Source organism: Camelus dromedarius, chromosome 29 (assembly GCF_036321535.1).
Source record: "Camelus dromedarius isolate mCamDro1 chromosome 29, mCamDro1.pat, whole genome shotgun sequence".
NCBI lineage: Eukaryota > Metazoa > Chordata > Mammalia > Artiodactyla > Camelidae > Camelus > Camelus dromedarius.
In genome coordinates this window covers 5,304,220-5,319,132 of record NC_087464.1, presented here as the reverse complement: position 1 = coordinate 5,319,132, position 14,913 = coordinate 5,304,220, and the positions used below count along the sequence as shown (strand labels likewise).

General features: G+C 37.9%; 1 protein-coding gene across 1 annotated transcript in view; it reads left to right on the top strand.

The window, feature by feature from the left end:
- Nucleotides 1-2,838: 2,838 nt before the first annotated feature.
- Nucleotides 2,839-14,913, top strand: part of TJP1 (tight junction protein 1) — a 234,821-nt gene continuing 222,746 nt past the window's right edge. The window contains exons 1-2 of the mRNA XM_064480517.1: nucleotides 2,839-2,942; nucleotides 10,566-10,700. The gene's annotated coding sequence lies outside the window, so the exon portion shown is untranslated. The remainder of the gene's footprint in view (nucleotides 2,943-10,565; nucleotides 10,701-14,913) is intronic.

The following is a 14,913-nucleotide window of genomic DNA, read 5'->3' as shown; positions in this document are numbered from 1 at the left end:
ATTAGGAGGTTTATCTTGGGGTGGATGACAGAAATAGTCTCTGTGCTTTTTGCCTTCCCCACCCTATTTGATACAAACATTCCTGGAGTTACCTTAGACCCTGCTGGTCCCTTTCTCTGATCCTAGCCATCACCCAGGGCCCCTCTCCAGGCAGGCTGACTTTCTACAGGGAGCAGCCCCTGGCGTTATTCCTCTGCCAGCTGTGTGTGCTCTTTGTAAACGGGGATGCAAGAAGGGTGCCAGACACCCCGACTTTGCTGCTAGGGATGCAGATCTTTCTTCAAGCACCCCGACTAATGACAGACCCACAGCCCACCCCCACAGTCTGCTCCCACATTTCTCATTTGTTAACTCTGAGTTTGGGGCTGTTACTATCCTAGTTGGGCTTTTGTGCACAGAAAGGAATCCTTAAAATTACTTGTTTTAATCCCTATTCTATTCTTACAGTTACAAAGGTAAAAATCTGGTTTTCCTTAAATATTTCAGCTTAATGTACAGCTTTTAGTTTATTTAGAAAATAAGAAACAATTAAGAGACAAACACCATATGATATCACTTGTATGTGGAACCTAAAATATGACACGAATGAACTTATTTATGAAACAGAAACAGACTCACAGGCATAGAAAACAAACTTATGGTTACCGGGGGAAAGGGGAGACAAAGGGATAAATTAGGAGTTTGGGATCAGGAGAAACAAACTACTATATATAAAATAGATAAACAACAAGTTCCTACTGTATAGCACGGGGAACTATACTCAACATCCTGAAATAACCTATAATAGAAAACAATGTGATAAAAAATATATATATATAACTGAATCACTATGCTGTACACCAGATACTAACACAACATTGAAAATTAATTATACTTCAATCAAAAATAAATAATAATAAATAAGAACAATCATTTTCACTTGTGCTTTTTCAGTTAACCCATACACATAACATATTTACATATTTAACTTTAATCAAATTCCCTTGGCGATTTCAAAGTACAGTTTTAACACAATTGACTCTCTCAAACATTTCAGATACACCAGGGGAAGATTACAAATGTAAGAAACAAAATCTTCCTAAGCATTTAAGCCAAAGTCAATCTCCTAAATCAGCCTTATAAATTTTGTAGAGAAAATCCTTTTAAGCCTTTCAAAAATCATTAAGAAAATTAACAGAGTATGTACAGGACATCAAAATGGTTCTATTTAAACACAACTTACGTAAGAGTACACTGAGTTTTAGAGCTTATAAATTATTCATCAAACTAACAGGAAGAAAACAAGCACATCAGACCAACTGATGTTCCAAGGTCAAAAGCACAGGACACTGGCCTGAACTCCATGTGGAACTTACTGGAAACCCATGGCATGGGGCCCCAGCACCTCTGGACTGGACACCTTCTTGTGGGAAGGTTTTGTCTGCCATGGCTTTGGTAGTTTCTAAATTCATGACTTTCAGCTGAGATTTCACCCCCTGTATCACTTAGTCAACCAAAATTAACCTGTTTCAATTTTTGACAATCCAGTGATTTGCACCCCCCAAAATGACTGGCCCTCAAATTAATGAGTGCTTTCCAGGACTTGGTTTTAAACTGCATTTCTGTAACTTCTATGTAAGTTTCTTTTTAAAATTTTTAAATTAAAAAAAAATTTTTTTATGTAAGCTTCTAAAGCGAAGAATATTCTAGAGGAATCTTAAGCCACTTACTCAGCTGTAACCTGTGCACATTTATCTTTCAAGCAGAATAGTTGACTACAACACCTTATTTCTCTGTTATGCCATTTAGGCAACTTGTATTTCTTTACTCGTTAAGATCGTCGAATTTGTACATGTCAAAATCTCATGTTTACAGTCTATGCCTCCTAGGGCAGTGTATCCAGGCAATAGAAATAAAAGCAGAGGGAGACACAAGATGGCAGAGTAGAAGGATGCTTGTAGCTCACCCTCTCCCACAAATACACCAAAACTCACATCTACGGACCTACTCAGCCAACCAGAGCACCTGCTGAACTCTGACAGAACATCGCCCTCTTTGAAAGACAAAGACGCCAAAAATCAGGTAGGAGAAAAGGAAAAAAGAAAGAAGAAAAAGCAAAACCGTGCAGGACCGATCCTGTGGGGAGGGAGCAGCAAAGGAGGACTGGCGCTCTGTTCGCTGGGTCTCCCCTCTCCAATGGAGAGGCCAGCGGGATGGAGGGGGAGCCTCTGAAGCCCCAAGCACCCCTTGACCGACAGAACTGAGTTAAACGGGCACAAAGGGTCCCCGTGACACCCAGCTCGAGACGCGAGCCAGCAGCTGGGGCCGGGCCAGGCCCCCCTAGCCGGGTGGAGGACGGGGGCGGCTGCACTGAGGCGGCCCCGGGGGACTGCAGGGGGCTGCGTGCCGTGGCTGGGAGGGGATACGGAGCAGAACAACCTCGGTCCCCCATAAATTGCAAAAAAAGCAAAGCAGCAAGGCTGGTGTGCCCTGGGGGGAGGGGCGCTGTAGCCTCTGTCTCAGACCTGCACCGCCATTACTGGCGCTTCTCGGGAGAAGAGAGGCGGGGCGCAGCCACAGCCGCCATCTCCTCCTGTGCGCAGCGTCCGGGCTGGGGCGGGGCAGAGCCCTGAATCCACACCCGGGGGCTTTGCGACCTCCTAGGCAGGACTGAAGCTTGTTTATAGCCTGAGGCAGATAGGATCTTTCTGCCCTGGCACCTCAGAGAACTCCCGCTGCCAAGACAAACAAGGAGCTGAGATTTGATGCGGAGCAGGGGCAGGGCCGTTCTGCGGTCTTCCCCGAGCCCGCCTTGGGAGCGCTGACCTGAGGTGGAGCAGGCAGCTGCACAAAGCAGCGGAGCGACCAGCGCCAGGAGAGGACGGGCGGCCACCTGCCTTCCTGGCAGGAACGCAGCATCTGACTGCAGCATCAGGAGGGGGAATGACCCGCCCACCCACCAGGTAAGAGCTCAGCACCTGACCCAGTGTTGGGAGGGGGCGCAATCTGCTAGCCGACAGCCACTGGGAGCAGCACAGACGAGGGCACCAACAGAGGGCCTCTGGAAACAGCAAGCTGAGTTCACAAAACAGGGCAAAGACATAAAGACCGCTCGATAAAATCATTAAGAGCACACTGTCTCCAGTACAACTAGATAACTGATACTCCTTAAGCCACAGTGCCAGAGAGATATGAGCAATATGAAGAAGCAGAGGAACCACTCCCAATTAAAAGATCAAGAGAAATCCCCTGAAAGCACGATCAAGGAAATAGACATTGATGGCCTACTAGATCAAGATTTCAAAAAAGGACTGATCAAAGTACTGAAGGAACTAAAAGAAATACTGTTTAGAGATATAAAATATGTCAAAACTGAAATAGAAGCTATAAAGAAGAACCAAGTAGAATTAGTAAACTCATTTGCTGAGATGAGAGCTGACCTAAAGGCTGTGCAAAGCAGGCTACATAATGCAGAGGAACAAATAAGTGACCTAGAAGACAGGACAACAGAAAGCACCCAATCAGAACAGCTGAGAGAAAAACAAATAAAAAAACAATGAAAACAATATAAGGGACCTATGGGATAATATAAAGTGTGCCAATCTACACATAATAGGGGTTCCAGAAGGGGAAGAAAGAACAAAGGGGATTGAAAAAGTATTTGAAGAAATCGACTGAAAACTTCCCAAACCTAAAGGAATCAAATATCCAAGTACAGGAGGCTGAGAGAGTCCCAAACAGGAAGAACCCAAACAGACTACATCAAGACATATCATAATCAAGATGGCCAGAGTCAAGGATAAAGAAATGATCCTAAAGGCTGCATGAGAAAAACAAAAGAGTGAGTTACAAGGGAACCCCCATAAGGCTCTCAGCTGACTTCTCTACACAAACACTACAGGCCAGAAGGGAGTGGCAAGATATATTCAAAGTCCTGAATGAAAAAAAGATGCAGCCTAGGATTCTCTATCCAGCAAGGCTATCCTTTAGAATAGAAAGAGAGATGAAGAACTTCACAGACAAGCAAAAACTAAAAGAGTTTAGCAACACTAAACCCATGCTAAAAGAAATATTGACAGGTCTCCTCTAAATAGAAAAGAAGCAGGATGCTACAAAAATGAGAAACTCATAACTGGAAAGGCGATAACTGCCATGAATTACAAAAAGAAAAACACAAAATTGTAAAAGAAGACATCTAAATCATTAAGAGTGGGAGAGGGAAGCAAGGAAAGCCACTGTGGAAAACAGTATGGAGATTCCTCAAAAGACTAGGAATAGACTTACCATATGACCCAGAAATCCTGCTTCTGGCATATATCCAGAAAGAACCCTACTTCAAAATGACACCTGCACCCCAGTGTTCATAGCAGCACTATTTACAATAGCCAAGACATGGAAACAGCCTAAATGTCCATCAACAGATGACTGAATAAAGAAGATGTGGTATTTTTATATGATGGAATACTACTCAGCCATAAAAACCGACAACATAACGCCATTTGCAGCAACATGGATGTTCCTGGAGAATGTCATTCTAAGTGAAGTAAGCCAGAAAGAGAAATAAAAATACCATATGAGATAGCTTATATGAGGAATCTAAAAAAAAAAAAAAAAAAAACCTACAAAACAGAAACAGACTCATAGACATAGAATACAAACTTGTGGTTGCCAAGGGGGCAGGGGGTGGGAAGGGAAAGACTGGGATTTTAAAATGCAGAATAGATAAACAAGATTATACTGTATAGCACAGGGAAATATATACAAGATCTTGTGGTAGCTCATAGCGAAAAAACGTGACAGTGAATATATATATGTTCATGTATAACTGAAAAATTGTGCTCTACACTGGAATTTGATACAACATTGTAAAATGACTATTACTCAATAAAAAATATTTAAAAATTTAATAAAAAAAGAAAAATACAAAAAAAGAAATAAAAGTAAAAATGAACAAATGGGACCTAATTAAACATAAGCTTTTGCACAGCAAAGGAAACTATAAACAAAATGAAAAGACAACCTACAGAATGGGAGAAAATATTTGTGAATGATGTGACTGACAAGGGCTTCATTTCCAGAATATACAACAGCTCATATAACTCAATAACAACAACAACAACAAAAAATCCAATCCAAAGCGGGCAAAAGACCTAAACAGGCATTTCTCCAATGAAGAGACACAGATGGCCGATAGGCAGATGAAAAAATAGTCAGTATCACTAATTATCTGAGAAATGCAAATCAAAACTACAATGAGGTGTCATCTCATACCAGTCAGAATGGCCATCATCCAAAAGTCCACAAACGATAAATGCTGGAGATGGTGTGGAGAAAAGGGAACCCTCCTACACTGCTGATGGGAATGTAGTTTGGTGCAACCACTATGGAAAATAGTATGGAGGTTCCTTAAAAAACTAAAAATAGTTAACATAGGATCCAGCAGTCCCACTCCTGGGCATATATTTGGAGAAAACTCTAATTTGAAAAGACACACGCACCCCCCCCAATATTCATAGCAGCACTATTTACAATAGTCCAAGACATGAAAGCAACCTAAATGTCCATTGACAGATGAGTATGTAAATAAAATGTGGTATATTTATACAATGGAATACTACTTGGCCATAAAAAAGAATAAAATAGTGTCATTTGCAGCAACAAGGATGGACCTAGAGATGATCATTCTAAGTGAAGTAAGTTAGAGAAAGACATATCATATATCACATATGTGGAATCTTAAAAAATGATACAAATGAACTTATTTACAAAACAGGAATAGACTCAGACATAGAAAACAATCTTATGGTTACCAAAGGGGAAAGGGGGTGAGGGAAGGGTAAGTTGGGAGTTTGGGATTTGCAGATACTAACTGCTATATATAAAATAGATAAATAACAAGGTCCTACTGTATAGCACAGGGAACAATATTCTATATCTTATAATAAGCTATAATAAAAAAATTAGGAATATATGTATCTATATGTATAACTGAATCCTATGCTGTACACCAGAAATTAACACAACACTATAAATTGACTGTACCTGAATAAAAATAAATAAATAAAAACATAAACAATCTATGCCTGAGTGTTTTCTGAGGATTTCTAATTTAATTTTGTGTGGCTGAAAGAGAATTACAAAGTGTCTAAGCTTAGTTTCTGCTAATTTTCTGAGATTATTAGTCTATGGAAGCTGATTTCTGAGTACCCACCTCAGTTTTTTGCTGTCCGTTACAGCCTTTCAACATATCCTTATCTCTGAAAAGTCTACATTTAAAAATTCTTATTTACATCTTTAATGACTAGCACGATGCTTGGCAGATGGTATGTATTCAACAATTATCGATTGAATGAAATGGATAAGTAGATCAATTATTATCTTTAGTCACTTGTACCTCAGTCACCCAAATGATTTTTAAGGGGAATTTAACATATATGAAGTGGTAGACTAAGAATAAGCAAACGAAAAATGTGTCTTTCACTTCCTCTCTAGTTGTCTTTTTGGAACTCAATACCTCACATCAGCCTTAGCATCTCTTAGACTCACACTCGGACCTTCCAATGACTGATGTTTAACATGACACAGTTTTATCAAAATCCTGCAGTGGCTATTTTATTGTGGGGAGCAAATATTATAACCAAGGCGTTTTTAATTACCAAGTGATTTGTGTCACTAACCCATTCCTGACCCTGTCCCTTCCCATCTCTTGATTAGTCAGATGATACCAGCTGTGGCTCTGGGTCAAACATGGAAAACACCAGATGGTACCATACCTACTTAGAGACACAGGAAAAACAAATGAATTTCCTTTGATGAGGAGAAGAGTACCAAGTGGATGGTCTTACATTAAAACCCTGGATGGGAAAGCTGGAGTCTGGATAAAGGTTAATAGATTTTTTTAATTTTTATTTATTTTTAATTTTATTTAAATGTTGTTGTAGGGGGAGGTAATTAGATTTATTTATTTTACTTTTTAATGGAGATACTGGGGATTCAACCCAGGACCCTGTGCGTGCTAAGCACATGTTCTACCATTGAGCTCTATCCTCCCCACCAAATTTCAATAACTTATGTATAGACTTGGAAGAGAAATTTTAAAATCTTGAAGAACCAATTAAAGCTTATGGGAAAAAATGTAACACTTACTGATAAACAATTGAGACTTTATGCCAAAGATTGCAGGCTACTTACCCAATGTCTTATCTCCCTTTCTTCTTTTTTTAAATTTTTTTAAAATTAAAAAAAAAAAAAACATTTTTAAAGAGGAGGTATTGGGGATTGAATCCAGGACCTTGTGGATGCTAAGAAAGCACTCTACCACTTGAACTGTACCCTCCCCCGTCTGATCCCCTTTTCTTTCTTAGTAATATAACTCATATTTTGTTCAGAGGATCAGGTGCCAAGCTAAAAAGCTTTACTTCCGAGCCTCCTTTGCAGTTAAGGGAGTAGAAGCAGAAGTAGAAATTTGAAATTTAAAATTGAAATTGAAATTAAAGTCTTTGGTTAGCATTTCCTGAAACTGTCTTTAAAGGAGGACTGACCTGGATGAGAGAAGCACCTATTTGCCCCTTGCCTCTCCCTTTCTATTTTCCTAAAATGCCGACATGCTGGCTGGAGCCCTGGCAGCCATCTTGTGACTTTGAAGACAGAAACAACACGCTAAAGAAGGCAGAGCAGAAATCAAAAAGTGTCTGGGTGCCTCATGACTTTGTGGAACCACCTTACCAACTCCAGACTGGCAGACTAATGACTTTTTTTTTTTTAGCATGAGAGAAAAAAAGTTTGCATTTGTTTAAGCCACTCTAACAGGTTCTCGGTACTGGTACCAACTTCTATTCCTAATTGATTCATCCTAAAACTCTGCATGTTTATTACCTAATAAACTGAAGATCAACCCACTCACAAGACAAACGTTTACTAGCTACCTATTGTGTGTGAGAAACTGGCAGAGTCTCTGTACGGAACTCAAAAAGTGATCAGACAAGGATTCTGTCTTCCACAAAGTCACCATCTACTGAAAGAGCTGAGACATCCTCCTGCAATAGTGATACAGGATCGAAAGAGAAAGAGTCAAAGAACAGCTGCCATGAGACATCAGTTTAGGAGAACTTCCTGGAGGAGGTGAGGTGTGCAGGCTTTAAACCAAGTGATCTTGGGGGAAAAAAAATGCCATCACTGACCGAAGAAGAGAAGAAAATGGTGTATTTCCTTGAGAGAATGACCAATAATTCTTTAAGTTTTCTACATGATTCAGCTGAATATCAGAGCCACTAGATGCCAAAACTGAAGGATGCCACTAGGAGCATTGCCAACTCTCGAGCATTCCCTTGGAAGAAATTCCTCATCTCGTGTCAGTGGAAGGAAACTATTAAAGCAGTACAACAGCTGTTACTTCTACTAAGTGGCAGCTGAACAACTTAGCCCTGGGACTGACAGGAGCCGGGATCAACTGCCCTCCTGCTCACCAAGTCCATCAATGCAGGAAGTGGGGAGGTGTGGCCACGGCACTGCCCAGCAGCCTGTCATTCTTCTACTACAGTATATTGCTGTTTTGATAATACAGAGCTAATTTTTTTTTTCTGTTACTGCGTATGAAGTAGTTTCCACAGCCTCTCCCAAACTTATTTTTGATTCTGTAATTTTGGCCAGTCGGATAGGATTGTAGGGGGTCTCATTGTGGTTTTAAGGTGCATTTCTATGACTACAAATTATGCTAACCACCTTTGATATGTTTATTACACACTTGGAATTCCTTTTTTATTTTTATTGAAGTATAGTCAGTTACAATGTGTCAGTTTCTGCTGTACAGCATAATGTCCCAGCCATGCATATATATACATGTATTTGTTTTCATATTCTTTTCCTTTAAAGGGTATTACAAGATATTGAATATAGTTACCTGTGCTATACAAATTTGTTTTTATCCATTTTTATACGTAGTGGTTAATATTTGCAAATATCAAACTCCCAAATTCATCCCTTTCCACTCCCTTGCCCCCAGTGACCATAAGTTTACTATGTCTGTGAGTCTGTTTCTGTTTTGTAGATGAGTTCATTAGTGTCCTCTAAGTGAAGTAAGCCAGAAAGAGAAATACCATATCACTCATATGTGGAATCTAAAAAAAACAGAAAGAAAGAAAAAAGTGGAATTTCTTTTTTTGAGCAGCCACCCATTCAAATCCTGGTGCATTTTTCTGTTGAGTTATCTGCCTTTTTCTCATCAGTAGGCATTTAAAAATTTATACATTCTTGATGGGAGTCTGTCATCAGTTATATTCATTGCAAGTATCTTTTTCTAGTCTTGGGTCTTTTGATGATGTAGAAGATGTCTTCTGATGTTGAGAAGCTCTTAATTTTAATGTTGTCTTATTTATTAATCCTTTCCTTTATGGCTAAATGCTTTTTATGTAATATTTCAAAAATCCTTCTTGCTCTCAGGTCTTGAAGATACCCTCGTTTATTATCTGCTGAAAGTATTACAGTTTGGCTTTTTCACATATATTGGCTTATAATTGATTTTCATGTGTAATGCAAGATACAGGATCATAGTCAGGCTTTTTCCTATGAAATCCCAGTTATTCTAGCAACAGTTAATGAAAAATCCATCCTTTTGCCTCTTATTTGCAATGCCAACTCTGTCGTGTATCAAATGTCCATATGCACGTGGGTTTATTTCTGTGTGCTCCCTCTGGTCCATCGATCTGTCTTCCATCCCTGAGCCAATACCACTGCTTCGTAATTGTTAAATGGTTTTAAGTTATATTGTTTTAAGTCTTGACATCTTACGGAGCAAATATTCCCACCTTGTTTATTCCAGCTTTCTGGACCCTTTCCTGTTTCATATAAACTGTACAATGTTTGCCAAGTTCAACAGCAACTTTTGTTTGTTGTGATTACATTGAATCTATATATTGATTTTGGGAAAACTGATCTATTTATACTATTCAGCCTTCCAATCCATAAGTTTGTTATGTTTCTCTGTTTGTATCTTTGTTGATATAAAATTTTATAAATAATAAATTGTATTTTTCTCCATAGTATCTTTTGTTAGATTCTCTTCCTAGGTACCTCATATATTTTGGTACTATTATAAATGGCATTTTTTTTTCATTTTGCAGTTTTTTGATGCTGGTGTACAGAAATGAAATTGATTTCTTTGTATCCAGCAAACTTGTTCATCTCTTATTAATTCTTTTCTCTTAATTTTTAATTAAAAAAATTTTAATGGAGGTATTAGGGATTGAACCAAGGACCTCGTGCATGCTAAGCATACACTCTACCACTGAGCTATATCCTCCCCCCATCTTATTAATTCTAATAAAATATATCTCTAGCTTTATTTTGAACTATCTATTATATAAACATATTCTGTTCTAATAATAACAGTTTTGTTCTTTCCTTTATAGTTCTTACACAGCTTTTTTCTTTTTACTTTCTTACTTTATTGGCTAGAACCACCACTACAATGTCCAACAGAGGTGATGATATTGATTCTTATCTTGTCCCGATCTCAAAATATCACCGTTAAGAATGTTTGCTGCATGATTTTTGAAGATAACTTTCATTTAAAAAAAGTTCTCTTTTAGCTGTGAAGAAGCTCTGTGACATGGACGTGGCTGAGGTCCACACCCTGATCAGGCCTGATGGAAAGAAGGCGTGTGTTCAACTGGCTCCTGACTACGATGATTTGGATGTTGCCAACAAAATCGGGATCATCTAAAGTGAGTCCAGCTGGCTAATTCTAAATATAACATTTTTCACTATAAAAAAGAAGTTCCCTTTTATTCTCCCTTTGATAAGACTTTTTAAAAATTATGAATGTATACTGACATTATCAAATGCTTTTTCAACACTTACTGAGATGTTATGATTTTTCTTCTTTAATGCTGTAAAATGGTGGATTATATTAATTCATTTTCTGCTGTAAAACAACCTTAAGTTCCTGGGATATAATCAACTTGGCCACGATGTAGTGTCCTTTTACATACTGCTAGATTCAGTCTGCGGATATTTGAATTAGGATTTTTGCCTCTGTGTTCATGGGTGAGATTGCCTGTAATTTTCTTTCATGCACTGTCTCTGCCAGATTTTAGTATCAGGGTTATACTAGTCTCAAGAGTTGGTAAGTGTTTCCTTTTTCTATTTTCTGAGAGAGTTTAAGTTTAAAATTCTTTCTTTTGTGGATATTTGGTGGAACTTGCTGGTGAATTTGGGCCTGGAACTCTTTTCAGAGGAACATCTTGACTGTGGATTTAGTTTCTCTAATGATTGTAAGTAGGAAGGATGGACATATGGCTTATCCTCCAAATGGAACACTTTTGAGAATTAAAAGGGTTATTAAAATAGTTAATGGATATTAATCTCTCATAGGTATAAACTGGGACTGTCTTGGGCAAAATGGGATTTATGGATACCTGAATTAAAAGATTTCCTATTTCTTCATAGAGATTTACTATTTCTTCCTGGATAATTTTTTAAGTTATATATATATTTTAAATGTGGCCATTTTGTCTAAATTTTTCCTGTCTGTTTATATAAAGATTTCATGTTAATCTTTTTCTTTTATTTAATGTGTTGTTTTTTTTCCCTTAACTTTATTGAGGATCATGTTAACCTTGTATTGTCTTTTTTTTTTATTGAAGTACAGTCAGTTACACTGTGTCAATTTCTGGTGCACAGCACAATATCCCAGTCATATATATACACACATATGTATATTCATTTTCATATTCTTTTTCGTTAAAGGTTATTACAAGATATTGAATATAGTTCCCTGTGCTACACAGAAAAGAAATTTGTTTTTTATCTATTTTTATATATTTGCAAATCTCAAACTCCCAAATTCATCCCTTCCCACCCCCTTTCCCCCGGTAACCATAAGATTGTTTACTGTGTCTTCGCATCTGTTTCTGTTTTGTAGATGAGTTTGTTAGTATCCTCTTTTTTCCTTTTTTTTTTTTAGATTCCACATATGAGTGGAAGTATGTCTCCTTTGTGTTTCTAGATACTGGTTATTTGTGCCTTCTTAGTTTCTTGATCACTCTTGACAGAGATATTTTAATTTGTTGAAATAGACAGGCAACTTTTGGTTTTGTTGAACATCTCTATCATGTAATTGTTTTCTAGTTTAGAAATTTTTCCTTTTCTCTTCAGTATTCTTCTTGCTTGTACACCTGTAACTTCTTCAGACAGATATTGAGTTAGTTCAGTTTCTGGCTGTCAGCATACACACTTTGAAGTTGTGAGTTTCCCTTTCTGGACTGCATTCATAAATTTTGATATGCAATATTTTGTTATCGTTCTGTTTAAAATATTTTTTACTTATTTTATTTTATTATTTTTCTAACTTTAAAAAAAATAATCCATTGATGGACATGGGCCTGGAACTCTTTTCAGAGGAACATCCTGACTATGGATTTAGTTTTAACTATTGTGTATAACGCTACTATGAACATAGGTGAACAAGTATTTCTTTGAGAGCCTGCTTTCAGCTCTTTGGGGTCTACACCCAAGAGTCGAGTCACTGAATCATACGGTCATCCTATTTTTTGAGAAGCTGCTATGCTGTTTTCCACAGCAGCTGCACCGTTTTACATTCCCACCAAGAGCACACCAGGGTTCCACTTTCTCCACATCCGCACCAACACTTGTTCTTTTCTGCTTTTTTGAGAGTAGCCATCCTAGTGGGTGTGAGAATGCCTACGTTTTGAGCAGGAATTCATTCCATCACATAAGAAGGCACATGAGATCAGTTTGTCTCATTATTGGTGAGGTTATCTTTGACCCTTTAGTTAAGCTGACTGATAAATTTTGCCACCAGGAAGATCTGTTTTTTGCCCTTTGGAATGTACAAGTAATATGTGGGGAAATACTTTGGAATTACATAAATTATGTTGTTTTTATTGTTTCCATCACATGTTTCTAATATTTTCTTTTATTTCCTTTAACATAGATATTTTATAAATTGTCTGTGTTAATTTCTGAAGGCATTGTGCATCTATTGACTATCTGCTGTTACTGTGGTTCTCATTTATGGTCATTGGTTTCCTTGTATGTAAATACATTTTTGTATGAATCACTAATTTTGCTGGAAAAATAATTTGTGGGGATTTTTACAGTTGCAGTATGGAGGTGTAGGCTTCTAAAAGAATTTTTATTTGCTCCTGTCAAGCACCTAGCGAATACCATTCTCAGGCGACTTTAAGCCAAATTCACACCTTCAAGTATTTCAGATTATGTGTGAGGGATTGATCTCTATGGGTTTCTTTCTTTCTTTTCTTTTCTGGTTTTTTTTTTTTTTTGGTTCCTGGTGTAACAGCACCAGGACAATATTTCTTCTGAGTATGGATATGGGGTAGGTTTAAATCTGGTATACCCTCACAATGTGGATGGAGCCCTATGAGGTCAGCATGTCTTTACGGGAAAGAGTCTTTTATTAGTCAAACCAACTTGAGTTCACTGAACTGGCATTTTAGTGGGAGAGACAAAAAATAATCAAATAAATAAAATGAAAAATAAAAAAAGAGGGAATTACAGACTGTGATACGTTTGTGATAAGACAGAAACAGATGGGCTGCCCTAGTAAAATGTAATGGAAAGGAGGCATTTAAGTAGGCACTTGGGACGGCATCTCTGGGGAGGTGATGTTTGATGGATAAGAAGGAGCCAGCCAAGCAAAAACCATAGTAAGTGAGAAGAGATCAGGAGCGTGGGTGGGCCTCCAAGGCCACAGACAAGTGTCTGGATTTTATTCCAAAAGTAATGGAAAGACATTGGAAGGATTTTAGATGGGGAGTAACATGATCTAATTTATTATTAAAATTGTATTGGCAGGTTTAAAAATCATTAAAATTTTTCAGTCACCATAGCACATGTACAATATTGTGAAAAGCTTTATAAGGAAACTAACAGTCCTCTGTCCCGTTCTACTCCCCAGGGGTAGCCATTCAACTTTCAGCTGTCTTTAAAAGTATTATCCATCTACTTCTAAATAATATTCAAATACTGCCATTTCTTGGTTGAATTATTTATTTACTTCCTGCTATCCCACATGGCCTTTTGGTGGTGGGAAGAGAAGGCTCTAAAATGTTAAAGACTGCCCTCAAGGAAGGCAACTTAAACTAACTCGATCCCATCAGGAGTCACTCTTAAATTTGAATGACAAAGATGATCACATATTTGAGCCAAGCTTCCATATGCCCAAAAGAGACAAAAACACCAGATTAACAGAAAATTGGAAGAATAAATTGTAATAAATATCCCAAAGAGATCATAAAAGATATTTAATACTGCATGCATGAAATAAAATTAAATACACATAGGTACATCCACACACATTCCATCAATCAATGAAAACAAGAAAAAGTTCTTGGCTGTTACAAATGCAATAGCAAAAATTTGAAATCCAGTAAAAGGTCTGAAAGTTGAAGAAACTTCCCAGAAAGTAGCATGAACAAAGGGGAAAAAACAATAGCAGCTAAGAGATAAAAGATAAGACAATTAGAGCATTGAAACAGGACATCTGACATCCAGCTAATAAGGAGTTAGTTTCAGGAAAGAATCAAGAGAGAAAATAGTGGAGAGGAAAACATCAAAGAAATAGTATCAGAAAATGCCCTGGAACCGAGGACCACACACTATTCTAGTGATAGGGCCATGGTGACTGACCAGACCCCACTCCAAGGAGTGTCACTGTGAAATGTTAGACCAGCAGGATAAACAGGAAATCTGCAAGCTTCCAAAGACTGGGAAAATCAAGCAAGCAAATGACGTACTCAGAACACAGAGTACACAGGGACATTGGAAACTGAAGACAATGCAGCAGTGACTTAATATTCTGAGTCAGATTAGCTGAAACTGAGGATTCTACACTCAGTCAAATAATAAATCAAAGTGGTGGTAAAATCATGACTTTTCGGATCTGCAAGTTCTCAA